The sequence below is a fragment of the Onychomys torridus genome, chromosome 23 (assembly GCF_903995425.1).
Source record: "Onychomys torridus chromosome 23, mOncTor1.1, whole genome shotgun sequence".
Taxonomy (NCBI): domain Eukaryota; kingdom Metazoa; phylum Chordata; class Mammalia; order Rodentia; family Cricetidae; genus Onychomys; species Onychomys torridus.
Window position 1 is genome coordinate 46,340,320 of NC_050465.1, and position 14,319 is coordinate 46,354,638.

At 41.8% G+C, this 14,319-nt stretch overlaps 1 pseudogene; it reads left to right on the forward strand.

The window, feature by feature from the left end:
• The first annotated feature begins 12,566 nt into the window (after positions 1 to 12,566).
• On the forward strand, positions 12,567 to 13,383 carry LOC118573019 (annotated as a pseudogene).
• The last annotated feature ends 936 nt before the right edge of the window (positions 13,384 to 14,319 follow it).

Sequence of the window (14,319 nt, forward strand, 5' to 3'; positions counted from 1 at the left end):
GAAAGTTCCTTTTTCTGTAATTAAATATAGGCCAAAGGGTCTACGTTCCACCTGAAATTGAAATCCTGTTCGTTCTTGTTCTTCCTCTGGAAATGTTCCATGTACAGGCAAGTTCATTTTTTTCTTTTTTTAAAGAAATCTTAAACAGGGCCTGCATTCTGAATTCAAGTGGGAAAATTCAGAGATGGGAGAAAAGTTGGCATCTTGCAACATAAAGAACTTGTCAAGTTTCTGAGCTCCCCTTCTCAACTAGTCTCACGGTACCCAGGTGGAGGGAGGTAAGTGCAGTTCTTCAGTTCAGAGTACTGAAAGGCTCGATATCTCTTTTCCTTCCAATATATCTATATCATGCTTGCTTATCTTACAAGTGAGAGAAAGTTTTTGTTTTAATTGCATGCTCAAACATGGAGCATTAATTAAAGTTGGGCTGTCTTTTCCTCTTGCATCAGATGTAGAAATTACAGTCTGTCTCCTCCTTGTATCATAAACCATGGTCACACATAACACTTAGTAATTGATATTGCAATTGATAGATACTGCCATTTATTTAGGGATACTCTGATCCCATGATTACTATAAAAGTAGACAGAAAGAAGGAAAAAGTCCACAAGGCAATGCCATTTTAACCAGTATCTCTGATTATACTGCATGCCATAATGACAGTAACGTATTTTGGATTATAATGTAGAGATTGTGATAAAATTCCCTTTATAGCAACAATAAATCAGACACCCATGTTGCTTCTCATTAATAAAGAATCCTGTGGAATTACTTCTTTTGGAGACAGATTCTGGAATAAAGGTCAACCAGAGGTGTGGGTAAGAAAAACGTGGGGATGGATGTCAAACTATGAAACTCTGGCTGTCCCCAGCTGTGAAGGCCTCTGGCTCTCAATCCTTGAGACAATTTACCATGCTGACTCACTGATCACACATCTTCAAGCTAATTACTCACATCCTCTCAACATCCATCCTTTCTGCTTTAACAAGACCTCCTTAAACAGCCCAAGGACTGAACTTGGCATGAGAGCAGGCACGGCAGGCAGCCATGCTTCCAAAAAGATGAATGTTTCCCTGGGCATAAACTCAATAATAAGCGAAACGTTTGACAAAGAAGAATGCCTTTAGCAATGCTGCTCAATCTCTCTAAAAAAACTGACAGTGTAGAATACAGGAGCGAAGTCCAGATAATGACAGCTACAAAGAGCTTTTGTAAGCAAAGTAATCAGGCCTGTGTCAGCTGGTCCTTCTTTCATGATCTCTTGCCTGGACAGCTGGTAAAATCTGATCCATGAGATATTTTTCAACATCTGTAACAAATAGTCAGCAGTATGAGGTGCTACTCAATGGGAATGGCTAAAGGGAAATGAAAAGGTAAGAAGTAGTCTCCACTGTGAGGGGACCATTCACTGCGTCAGGAATGTTAAAACACACAGGACTTTTGACACCATTGCTCATCCAGCAAGAATTCTGTGATTATTTTGTGCAAGTAGCTTTGCTTGGCTTAGGTGTGTGGCTATAAACCCAGAAGGAAGCTATGGCATTTGTATCTGGGCTGCTTTGGAGGAATGAAGAAGATCCAATTGATCCTTATTTGAGTGACTGTTTCCACACCCCAATGTTTCACCTATAAGATAGAGCTATAAAGCATCAGGTATAGCTGGAGAGCTTCTCTCCAGCACCCGCCAAACCCTGTAGTCTAACAGCCCACTTATAAAATAATCACTCAGGCACTTATATTAATTAAACTGTTTGGCCTAATGGCTCAGGCTTCTTGTTATCTAGTTCTTATATCTTAAACTAACCCATTTCTATTATTCTATAAGTTGCCACATGGCTTGTGGCTTATTGGTATCTTTACATGTTGCTTGTCATGGTGGCAGCTGGCAGCTGTCTCTCTCTCAGCTTCCACTTCCCAGCATTCTCTTCTCTGCTTGTCCCACCTATACTTCCTGCCTGGCTACTGGCCAATCAGTGTTTTATTTATTAACTAATCAGAGCAACACATTTGACATATAGAACATCCTACAGCAATCAGGTAATGTTGTACTCATTAATTTAGAAATCCATCTCCTCATGCATACTTGACCACACTCTGTGAGGGATTATCACTGAGATCTCCCTGATGAGCATGCCAATGAAGGAATAAGTCACACACATGTCACTTACTGCAATGAGAACAATGAGTTTCACAAAATTGGGACAAGGAATGAAGGCCCTCCTCAGGGGACTCATCTCATGGGAGCTGCTGGCATCTGAGCCAGAACTGAAAGGATATGGGATTTTTAAAGATGAAAAGTTCTCACTGCACATGGAAAATACTCCAATGAAGAGGGTACTTGGTGGAATGTCTAGAGGGCTTTGGCCACAGTGAGCATGCCTGTGCAGGAATGGGAAGGTTGTTGACTGTCCTGCTTTAGCATTTATAAAACGCCTATGTGTGCTCAATTTTAGAGAAGTAATGGAGTAGAAAGGGAGACTAAAAGGCCTCAATTGATATTCTGATCCTATTACTCACCAGCTGCATGACCTGGAGGGGGTTGATTACCCAAACCCTGCATCTCAGTTATTTCTGCTTTAAAATTGTGATAGTTGTAGCACCCAACACAGGGATGAGTCATAAGGACTCAACAAATTTATTCACCTCTATGTAGAACTCGGCCTAGGATGTAGTTGGTGTCCAACTGATACTATATTTCTATTACCATTCTCACACCATGCTAGTCAGATAGGAGTTCCTACTCTTTAGAAACAACACCAGAGCCTGAACAAGTTAGCAGTCATAGCAAGTCCATCTCCACAAGTAACTTTGACACCTTGTGTTTCATTCATAGCATACAGTTCTCAAGCAAGGAGGATGTGTCACACACACCACATACACACACACACACACACCTTTGCTTGGAGACTTTTTAGTTATAATTTGGGATGTTAACTGGCAGCTAGTGAGTGAAGGCCAATTATGCAGCTAAACATCATCTAGTGCACAGGAAAGCCTCTCAAACTAAGAAGTGCTCAGCCCAGCGTCTCAAAAGAGCAGCTGTTGGGAACCTGGGTACAGGGCTGTCTCTTGATGGCGTACTCATGTTTCAGTATTTCAGAAAGATTCCTTCCTGATCTCCCAGGAGGAACAGATGTCAGGAAATTATCAAATTGAGAGCTGAAATCAATAAAATAGAAATAAAGAGAATAATACAAAGGATTAATGAAACAAAGAGTTGGTTCTTTGAGAAGATCAACAAGATAGACAAGACCTTATCCAAACTAACTAAAAGACAGAGAGAGAGAGCATCCAAATTAACAAAATCAGAAATGAAAAGGGGTACATAACAACAGACAATGAGGAAATCCAGAGAATCATCAGGTCATACTTCAAAAACCTCTACTCCACAAAACTGGAAAATCTAAAAGAAATGGATAATTTTCTGGATAGGTACCACATACCTAAGTTAAATCAAGACCAGATAAACCATTTAAATAGTCCAATAAATCAGTCATTAAAAGTCTCCCAACCAAAAAAAACCCAGGACCAGATGGTCTCAGTGCAGAATTCTACCAGATCTTCAAAGAAGACTTAATACCAATACTCTTTAAATTGTTCCACACAATAGAAGCAGAAGGTATATTACCAAACTCCTTCTATGAGGCTACAATTACCCTGATTCCTAAACCAAACAAAGATGCAACAAAGAAAGAGAACTACAGACCGATCTCCCTCATGAACATTGATGCAAAAATACTCAATAAAATACTGGCAAACAGACTCTAAGAACACATCAAAACAATTATCCCCCATAATCAAGTAGGCTTCATCCCAGGGATGCAAGGTTGGTTCAACATACAAAAGTCCGTCAATGTAATACACCTCATAAACAAACTCAAAGAAGAAAAACAACATGATCATCTCACTGGGTGCAGAAAAGGCACTTGAAAAAATCCAACGCCCCTTCATGATAAAGGTCTTGGAACGATCAGGAATACAGAGAACATACCTAAACATAATAAAGGCAATCTACAGCAAGCCAAGAGCCAACATCAAATTAAATGGAGAGAAACTCAAAGCAATACCACTAAAATCAGGAACAAGGCAAGGCTGTCCCCTCTCCCCACAGTTATTCAATATAGTACTTGAAGTTCTAGCCAGAGCTATAAGACAACATAAGGAGATTAAGGGGATACAAATTGGAAAGGAAGAAGTCAAGCTCTCCCTATTTGCAGATGACATGCTAGTATACATGAGTGACCCCAAAAATTCAACCAAGGAACTGATGCAGCTAATAAAAACGTTCAGCAACATTGCAGGATACAAGATCAACTCAAAAAAATCAGAAGCCCTTCTATATACAGTAGACAAACAGGCTGAGATGGAAATCAGAGATACACCACCGTTTACAATAGCCACAAATGTTATAAAATACCTTGGGGTTACTCTAACTAAGCATGTGAAGGACATATATGACAAGAACTTTAAGTCCCTGAAAAAAGAAATTGAAGAAGATGTCAGAAAATGGAAAGATCTCCCATGCTCATGGATAGGCAGGATTAACATAGTAAAAATGGTGATCTTACCAAAAGCAATCTACAAGTTCAATGCAATCCCCATCAAAGTACCAACACAATTCTTCACAGATCTGTAAAGAATAATACTCAACTTCATATGGAAAAACAAAAAACCCAGGATAGCCAAAAGAATCCTGTACAATAAAACAACCTCTGGAGGCATCACAATCCCAGACCTCAAGCTCTACTATAGAGCTACAGTAATAAAAACAGCTTGGTACTGGCATAAAAACTGGCATGTGGACCAATGGAATCGAATTGAAGACTCTGACATTAACTCGCACACCTATGAACATATAATTTTTGACAAAGAAGCCAAAAATGTACAATGGAAAAAAGAAAGCATCTTCAACAAATGGTGCTAGCATAACTGGATGTCAATGTGTAGAAGGCTGCAAATAGATCCATATCTGTCACTGTGCACAAAACTTAAGTCCATGTGGATCAAAGACCTCAACATAAATCCAGTTACTCTGAACCTGTTAGAAGAGAAAGCAGGAAGTAGTCTTGAACGAATTGGCTCTGGAGATCACTTTCTAAATATAACACCAGTAGCACAGACACTGAGAGAAACAATCAATCAATGGGACCTGTTGAAACTGAGAAGCTTTTGTAGAGCAAAGGACACAGTCAACAAGACAAAACAACAGCCTACAGAATGGGAAAAGGTCTTCACCAACCCCACATCTGACTGAGGGCTGATATCCAGAATATATAAAGAACTCAAGAAATTAGACATCAAAATGCCCAACAGTCCAATTAAGAAATGGGATATAGAACTAAACAGAGAATTCTCCACAGAGGAAGTTCAAATGTCTGAAAGACATTTAAGGAATTGCTCAACATCCCTAATTATCCAGGAAATGCAAATCAAAACAACTCTGAGATACCACCTTACACCTGTCAGAATGGCTAAGATCAAAAACACAGAAGACAGCTAATCCTGGGGAGGATGTGGAGCAAGGGGAACCCTCCTCCACTGCTGGTGGGAATGCAAGCTTGTACAGCCTCTTTGGAAATCAATATGGTGCTTCCTTAGAAAATTTGGGAATCTATCTCCCCCAAGACCCAGCTATAGCACTCTTGGGCATATACCCAAGGAATGCTCAATCATACCACAAGGGCATTTGCTCAGCTATGTTCATATCAGCATTGTTTGTAATAGCCAGAACCTGGAAACAACCTAGATGACCTTCAACTGAAGAATGGATAAAGAAAATATGGTACATATACACAATGGAGTACTACACTGCAGAGAAAAACAATGACATCATGAGGTTTGCAGGCAAATGGATGGATCTAGAAAAAAATCATCCTGAGTGAGGTAACCCAGACTCAGAAGGACAAACATGGTATGTACTCACTCATAGTAGGATACAAAGATGACTAGACTGGTACACAACTCCAGGGAGGCTACCTAGAAAATGGGACCCTAGGAAAGACACAGGGATCACTCAATGACAGAGAAATGGATGAGATCTACATGAACAACCTGGATGACAGTGGGAGTAATGAAGGGCAAGGTTTGAGGGAAAGAAAGCTTAGGGGACAGGAGATCCCAGCTGAATCAAGAACAGAAAGGGAGAATGAGGAATAACAGACCATGATAAATGAAGACCATATGAGAACAGGAATAGGCAGAGTGCTGGAGAGGTCCCCAGAAATCCACAATGATACATCCTCTGTAGACTGCTGGCAATGAGAACAGGAATAGGCAGAGTGCTGGAGAGGTCCCCAGAAATCCACAATGATACATCCTCTGTAGACTGCTGGCAATGGTCGAGAGAAAGCCTGATCTGACCTAGTCTGGTGATCAGATGACTAAACACCCTAACAGTCGTCTTGGAAATCTCATCCAATAACTGATGGAAGTGGATGCAGAGATCCTCAGCCAGGCCCCAGGTGGAGCTTCAGGTGTCCAACTGTTGAGAAGGAGGAGGGACTGCAAGAGCATGAATTGTTGAGCCCAAGATTGGAAAAAGCACAGAGACAAATAGCCAAACAAATGGAAACACATGAATTATGAACCAAAGGCTGTGGAGCCCCCAGCTGGAGCAGGCCCTCTGGATAAGTGAGACAATTGAATAGCTTGAACTGTTTGGGAGGCATTCAGGCTGTGGGACCTGGACCTGTCTTTAGTACATGAGCTGGCTGTTTGGAACCTTGGGCTTACACAGGGACACTTTGTTCAGCCTGGAAGGAGGTGACAGGACCTGCCTGTACTGAATCTACCAGGTTTAAATGAATCCCCAGGGGAGTCTTGTCCCTGGAGGAGATGGGAATAGAGGGGAAGGGCTGGGGGGAAAGAGGGGGCAGGAGGGGGGAGAACAGGGGAACACATGGCTGATGTGTAAAATTAAAACACAAATATAATAATAAAAAAAAAGAAAGGAAAAGAAAAAAGTTTCCTTCCTGAGCAAAATAGTTTACTGAAAACAATCCAAGCAATGGGAAAGCAGTGGAGACAGGAAAGATTTAAGTTATTGGGAGTTCTTCTCCTGAAAAGTATGCTAATATACATGAAAAATAAAATATATTATAAAATATGGAGAAAAAAGGAATTGACCTGAAATACCAGAAAAGAAAATTCTCAGAAGTGGTTTAGAAAGAAAAAAAAAAAAAAAAAAAACAGCAATAAAAACTCACCCACAATGAATGAGGGAATCGATCAATCAGTACATATAAAGTGTTTGTTGCCTATCAGTGAATCCAATCTTTTCATATGACATAGTTCATATTGAAAAACAGCACAATGTATTCTTTTAAATTGAAAATAAACAATTTTATGCAGTAAACAGTTTTGTGTTGGGCCATATTCATAGCTGCCCTTGGCTGCACCTGGCCCAGGGGTCACAAGTTAGGCATGTGTAGAACTTTAAAGCGCTCTCTCTCTCTCTCTCTCTCTCTCTCTCTCTCTCTCTCTCTCTCTCTCTCTCTCACACACACACACACACACACACACACACACACACACACACACACACAGAGTCAAGAAGAAGTCAAGTCTTTTACTTAACTATTGAATGTGTTGGGACAAACGTGTCCCCCATTGCTAGTTCGTCATCCTTCATCCTACAAATATTACTTATTCCATTGATTGTGCTATGATGGTGTTTTTGTTTTTGTTTTTCTCTTTACATGGCCAGTAAGTCAGGTACAAAGACCCATTAGTTTCTCCTCTACAGAGTCAATTAGTCACTGTAGTTTCCAGGAATGAAATCTAGTGTAAGCTGCAGGTTTACGGCTTCTGTCGGCCACTCTCATCTTCCAGTGTCTCAGCCCTAGAACTCAGTTTCCAAGCACATTAAGTATGTTGTGAAGTCCAGGCCTCCACAGCACCACCTCAGTAAACTGGTCGACTTTGTTGCCGTGTTGTAAACGCAAAGGCGTCTAGGAAACGCTGCCACTTACAGCCTGGCATGTCTGCTGTTCTGAGTCTGAGCAGACAGTTCAGAAAAGCATGTTGCTTGTTTATCTCCCACCACCCACCCTGTCTCTGCCGCTGGAAATGCACCAAGGCCAGATTCTAATCACAAGAAGAGCTATGAAAGCAGCATGCGTGTGATGCTTTGCAAGGCAGGAAACGCAGGTAAGTACTTTACCTTATTGTGTTCTCGTACTTATACACTGAGCTTGGAGTGGCTGCTCTTCTAAAGTAACTAATTCTGTAAAGGAAAGAGCATAGCACTACATATGGATAGCAAACAAAAAATGGCTTCCAAGTTCAATGTCACTCAGCAGGACCTGCAGGAGATATACTAGTGTGATGCAAGGCCTTAGCCTGGGTTCCCTTTGGAAGCAGAACCTGAGACACAGATTTGACTTAGATTGCCCTGAGAGAGGATCCCAGGAGGGCAGTGTAACCAGACAAGTCAGGGAGACAGTAAAGGAGCAATGGGGAGCTTAGTCGTGGTGGGGAGTCTGAGAGACAGTATGGACTGATCCCCTAGAAGATGCAGTATAGTTCTCTTGCTGCCTTCTAATCCTGATAAAGGGGCTCTTCCCTTTGAGGGGGAGGGAGTAGGAACTCCAGCATTCTGTTCAAATGAGGAAAAGGGCCCCAGAGTTTCAGGGGCTTGCTTCAGGACACTGGGGCAAGTCATGACATCAGAACCCAAGGGCGCTGATACCTTTTGTTTTCGAAGTCACCAAATGTCACCTGCATCATACAGTGCCAAACCTACTCAATGAGAAGACAGAGATGAACAGGGTGGTCTTCCATTCTCTGCAATGTTTTCACTGACGCCCCCATGCTGTGGGATAATGCATTTGCACACTGGTTTAATAAAATGCTGGTTGGCCAGTAGCCAGGCAGGAAGTATATGTGGGAATTCTGGGAAGAGGAAGGTTGAGGAGGAGATGCCAGCCTGCTGTCCAGTGAGCAGCATGTAATGCCACACAGCTAAAGCCACGGAACATGTAGTGACATATAGATTAACAGAAATGGGCTGAGTTTAAGTGTAAGAGCTTGTCAGTAGTAAGCCTGAGCTAATGGCCAAGCAGTTAATTAATATAAGCCTGTATGTGTTTACTTGGGTCTGAGCAGCTGCAGACTGGGCGGAACACCTGAAAACTCCAGCTACATCCCCATGCTTTTTGTCTTTCAGTTATAATAGACTACTCCTGTCCTCTCTGAGGCTCATACCTTTGCATGGATTCTTTCCACTTAGTAGCAAAACACCTCCACTTCTTCAGTCTTCTTTCAGATTACAGATTTATACCAAGGTATGTATGACTGACAACTCAGAACAATCTCCCTTCTTAGGAAGTAAAGCAGGTTTGCATCTTGATTTACAGTGGTCTTCAAAGATAGTTCGACGCATGTATATCTGGTTTGGCCAACCTACAGCTTCAGACTTTTAATCAGCAGACAATTTTTAAAGATGAGAATTGTAACCTTGGATTTTAACTAAAAATTTCTTTTTCCAAGCTGCCCTGGTGAAGGACTTGGCAAAGTCAAGAGAAAGCTGTTCCCTCCCCCTGCCGTCACACACAAGACATCCCTTTCCAGTTGGTTACATCCCTCTCATCTTCTCACCCAATAGCATTCCTCATTCCAGCTATCCCCGGCTTGTCCAGGCTTCTGAATTTGTGATACATGATCTATAGCACACTAGAGAAGGGAGAGATGATTCTCAGAGATCCTTGCCTTTAATTGCCATCCTCCATCAGTGCTCTAGTATATAATTTTTTTAGCGCTTTCCCAACTTCCCACCTTCACAAGACAGTGAGACTTTTTAAAAGATCTTTGTATGAGGGATGGCCCTGACACTTATATAAGCTTACATTTACTCTTCATTAAAATTGTCCTAGGTAGTATTTGAACTTTAAGTCCTTTAAAAGAGAAGCAAATCTGTGCTTGAAACAGAAATTGCCAGAATAAAGAGCAAGGAAGACATTTAGATAATCTCATCTGGGTGTGTGAAGTCATAGCAAGATCCAGCTCCCCATTATCTCCAAGTTGGGAACCACCTGTTTGTCATGACTATCTGACGGTTGGAATGAGAAGCTGAGTTTAATTAAGTTACAAGTGTGGGAGGAACATGCTTTGCAGCAGCAGTTAGATTATTAATGGACTCCTATATTGAAGTGTTCACATTTTTGAAAGGCTAATTACAATATAACTTTAGTTTTAAAATATTGCTTTGCCAAGGGTGGGAGTTGTGTCACATATTATTAACTGCTAGTCTTTCCTTTTGGATCTTGAGGGAAATACTGGTGTGGGTATGATAGTCGTTAGTATAAAGTTGTTTTCCTCTTTTTCATATTTGATGTATTGAACTCTCAGGAAAGACAAATATGCCCTACAATTGTTAAATACAAAAAGCTGTGTGGAATTTCCTTGAGTTTTCTCGAATTTTTCTATGAATAAAGTCACATGGTGTATATAGTTTTGGTAAGCTAAGTTTCATGGTTTTCGGTGCTGTTTAAAGCCCATGATCTAATTTCATCATGTCCAGGGGAAAAATCAAACAGTCTAAGAAGCCAATTTTGGAATCCATTTTACTCTTACTTGGTTATAGATGCATAAGTAGGGTGCTAGTTGATTGTAATGGGAATCACATGGTTTTTATATTCAACAAGCTAATTTAGAGTTCTTGTATCCAAAGCTGTGTTTACTTTGTGTTCCAAACTGAAGTCAACACACATGCCTTCTATTCACAGGGCTTCTAGTGAAATATCACGGTCACTGCAGTGACATTTCAGTTTTGCCAAATCACAGAGAATGAACCTACAGAAAAGAAAATGAACAGTGAATAGTTAGCACTTCCTAGCAACCCAAAGAGCCTGAAAGAACATTGTTAACTAAGCTACACCTACTCAAAGCAGCCTTCCCCTGCATGAGGGCTAGTCTAGAGCTGAGACCAGCAAGAGTTGCCATGTAGCTCAGAGCTACCTAGAAGCCCAGCAACTCCACATGTATCACTAAGTCAGCATTGCAACAGCTGGCTGTATACCATACAATGACTCAAGTCTTAATTTCCCACCATTAAATGGTGCCATACTTAGTTATCTTAATGAGGAAGGCCTTGTATGCATAGAACAGTGATTCTCAACCTGTGGGTCATGCACGGCCATCAAAAAATACATATTTCTGATGGTCTTAGAAACACCCAACCATAAATTTATTTTCACTGATACTTCATAACTGCAATTTTGCTACTAAGCAGTGTCTCAGTTCTGAAGACCACAGGACGGACATGTGTGTGTCCCGACAGTCATGACCCACAGGTTGAGAACTGCAGGCTTAGAAGATGACCAGTTTCTCAAGCTAATTATCTCATTTGCCTATAGCCACACTTAGGAAAAATGACATGTGCAGTGCCCAGCAATGAGCTCAAATCCTGCTACTTAATTCTTTGTGTAGTCAATGCTACCCAGTCCTACCACTATGGGATCAAATGAGGGACCCACAGAATTCAAAAGAACATGAGGGAATCTCTTGTCTTGCTCAAGTCTAGGGGTGTTTCTATATGTCTGAGGCTGTGGCAAAAACCTTGTCTAATTTCTCATCTCCAACATGTTCGAAGATACACTGTTGTTTCATCTTAGGCACAGTGGATGTGCCCTAATCCACTGCTATGTCCGCCAGCAGTTGTGACTCAGCAGTCACTGGCCTGCTTCTCTGGCAACAGCCTGCCAACTGAGGCCACAGCCTGGCAGGAATTCTGTTCTGGCAGGCACTGGCTCTCCCACTGCCATTAAAGGTAGCTAAATCTCTATCATTCTATTTATAAATAAGACTCAAGAGTCAAAGGCTAGGGTGAAAACCTGCTAGCTCAGAAAGGCTGGGTTGCAATTAGTTAAACTTCCCTCCTTGCTGGCATCTACAAAAGACCCGTGCTTCTGCGTTGCCAACCAGAAAAAGCTGTACCACTCCAAACCTCACCCTGCTACTTCCTAAGTCTCTCTGTCTTTCCCGGATGCCCTCCGAGACTCTATGATTACTTTCTTTCAACTAGTTGCTAATGCAGCCTCCTGACCCAAGGTTAATTTTATTTAGTTAACGCAAATGCAAACTTGGGGTCCAGAGTATGATTGAATAGCCTCCAACAATACACCTCATCTGTTCCTACACCATCAAGAGTTAGTGTCAGACCACTCCATGGCACATCTTTCCTACAAGGTTACCCTACATTTCAGCTATAAGCCTGGGGGGGTACAATCTTGAATGCCACAATCTCACATGTTGAAGTCCTGAATAATCAAAACTCTTGACGTCTAAAATCCCAAAAGCTTCCTAACAATATAATTCTAGAAAAAAATCATTTAAAAAATTATTTAAAAGGCATTTTGTGAAGAGACAGAGAGCAAACAGCTGTGTGCTGCCTGCTTGCTATAGCTTTGGCGTCTTGGCATGAAACCTCAACGGGACTCTCTCTCCTTCCTCTGGTGAATTATTTTTTTTTATCTTCAGGTACATTTTTCAGCTTTATGAGAAATCTTTTCATCAAAGGAGATGGCTAGGAATGTTACCAACAAGACAGATCTTCCATCCATCCATCTATGAATTCCTGTGGGAATCTCCACACTCTCCAGACTTTTCAAAGTCTGGACCAAGTTGTGGGTTGCTCTGTGCACAAGTGCTTTGCCCTTGCCCAGTTAATGAAACACATGTACTGGCTGCTGTAGTTGGAGATGACTGCAGAACAATTGCTGGTGAGCTTTTAGGTATAAATCTGGGTGCAGAGCAAAATGTGAACTGAAGAGAAACAAGTGTGAAACCATGTGCAGCGGAGATGTATGAGTCAGTGCCAGAACACCCTTCTACATCCCCTCTACCCAGTTCCTCGCTTGACTTGGACTATGAATTTCAAGGAGAATATTATGGGATATACAGTTAATCAGCACATGTTCCTCCTCCTCTTCTTCCTCCTATTGCATGAGCTGTGGTGTCTTCTAAATGACAGTATGTGTTAGTAAACACCTTACAAAGGGGCAAAAGTGAATTCAATTCAAAGAGCAAACAATGGGATCTTCTTCTAAGTCTGGAAAGTTGAAAGGTGATGATGACCTTCAAGCCCCTAAGAAGGAGCTGACTCAGATAAAACCAAAAGTGGAATTTCTACTGGAGAAAAAGAAAAAGAACAATGCAAACAAGCAGACTTGTCCTTCTTGTCCCCTGCAGACATGAAGAATGAAAAGCCTGAAGAGGAGCGGAGGAATGCCTCTGTGAAGAAAGATGAGACTAACGTGAAGATGGCATCTGACGCAGGTGCAGACGACTCTGCTGAGGATGGTGACCAGTGGGACGATGAGGATGACAATGAAGATGGGGGATGACCAGCTGGAGTTGATCAAGGGGGATGGAAGGGGAGGGTGACAGCACCAACAGGCAGGATGACTCTTAAGCACATAGTGGAGTTCAGACATCTTATCCCAATATCCATTTACCAGGGTGCTTGAGAGAGATCAAAGTCACAGCAGATCCCCGCCCCAGTGTCTTCAGCTCCTTCTCAACATCCTCCCTTGCCTCATCCTTCCCGTGTTCAATGATCCATAATTGCCCTGCACCTGGTTCCATTTTCACTTCCTTGGATGCTCCTTGGGAGTTTCGTTAAGTCTTACCCTGTAAGTTTTGCTTTTAATTTGATACCTCTGTCACTTAACAATAAAAAGATGTATGTTTTTTCACCAACTATCTCCAAAATAGTCTCTTGCTGTGCAGAGTACAGTTCTTCCCATCGACGTGATTCCAGCAGTTGCTTCCCTAACTGCAGGGGCATCTCATTTACTTGTAACCCCGAGAACAGCTTTGCATTAGAGGTGTGTGTTTTCCCTCACATGAGTGGGGCTCTTCAACACAAATAATAAATAAAAACACAATGGAACCCTTGATAACAACATACATATACATCATGTACATATGTTGTTATTGTTATTTAACAATTTCAGACGTGTGGATAAAGCATTGGGCTTACTGTCTCTAGGCCTCATGTGCGTAGACATGACCCTGCACCTTCTAATCTCCCTCCCATCCCAATCTACTCCACCACCCCCTTTTTTGGGGGATCTCTTCCCCAGAGTTTGGACTTTTGGCTTTGTTCTATGACTCCTATGGTTTAAACACCATCTATGTGATCGTCGGTTTGGAACTATCCAACAGAGCTTGATGGGGTCATCAGTCGGTATCAAACTAAAGGCAATGGCTATCTCTCTTCCTGAATCTGTCAGTAGCAAATAGTTCAGTAGTGAGGGGTAGAGCCTCCTGAGCCCCTGGTCCATGCGGGCCTAATTATTGATGGGCCCATTGTTCAGC